The sequence below is a fragment of the Nannobrachium achirus genome (assembly GCF_963921795.1).
Source record: "Nannobrachium achirus genome assembly, chromosome: 18".
Lineage (NCBI taxonomy): Eukaryota > Metazoa > Chordata > Actinopteri > Myctophiformes > Myctophidae > Nannobrachium > Nannobrachium achirus.
The window spans coordinates 31,257,153-31,258,398 of NC_137825.1; positions in this window are offsets into that span (position 1 = coordinate 31,257,153).

Below are 1,246 nucleotides of genomic sequence, written 5' to 3' on the forward strand. Positions count from 1 at the left end.
TGCCTGTTCTGTTGTTGTTGTGCCGAGTCGCCTGAGAGCAGCAAGAAGCCAAACACCGATGCATGACGGGAAGTGATACCAACTCATGTGATAGCATAGGGTGCGTTTTTGCCTTGGATAAGCCAGCCCTGTGGTCCAGCCCCTTATTTTATTTATTATTTATTTATATGCTTTTTACATAAAAACTAAAGCAAAAACAACTGTAGAACGTCCAAAAATGGCTATTTCGATCAGTTTCACTTTCACCCACATTACACAGTCAATTATTCGACCAGTGGTAGTGCCAGTGGAGCAAACTAGCTCACCTTTCATACACGGCCAAAATGTACCCTCTGCAACTGCTACTATGACGTGATGATGTTCCTTTGCTGGGACTCCGTGTTCCCTCGCCTGTGTTAGACCAGAATTAATTGGTTGATTGATTGATTGATTGACGATTTTATTAGAGGTTTGCGTAGGGAAAGGTACAGTTTCATGACAGTACAGTTCACTGGTAGGCCTACAAGGACAACTAAAAGGATACACCCAAAAAAGCATAATATGGCTTGTTTCAATTGAGATACTTAAAAAGAAAAAAAAGAAAAGAAAAATCCTAACATTGAATGATAGACAGATAGAACACACTCAACACAGTATGCAGAATATATCAGAAAAACAGTGGTAGGCCTACACAATACAAACAAATGGTATTTATAATTTGTGTGTGTGTGTGTGTGTGTGTGTGTTATATTATTAATATTATCTAAAAAAAAATACTCCATGAATTGAGTACTTACTTAGATCCAAATGTAAACAAGCCATTGTACTTTCTTGGGTTTAAATCCTATCACTAGACCTTGTATCTGCACTGTAATCATTACAGTGCAGATACAAGGTACAGTGATAGGATTTAAACCTGGATTTAAACCTGCAGTACATTACAGTGTAATGCACTGTCATGCGCAAACTTCTAATAAAGTATTCAATCATTTCCTATGCAAACTTCTAATAAAGTATTCAATCAATCAAATGATCAAACAACCATTCACAAGTGCACAATTATTATGATTTTTTCTTGCAAAGCGATAGTTCACGCGACTGCCTCACTTACTTACACATTATGGGATGTTAAAGTTGTGCTGTATAACACAGACAATATCACACTGCATTATAATATTCACATCACATTTATTTATCTATAAAATATTTCTTTCTCTGCATACATAGAGGTAAAACCATACACACAGACAGTACACACACACAAACA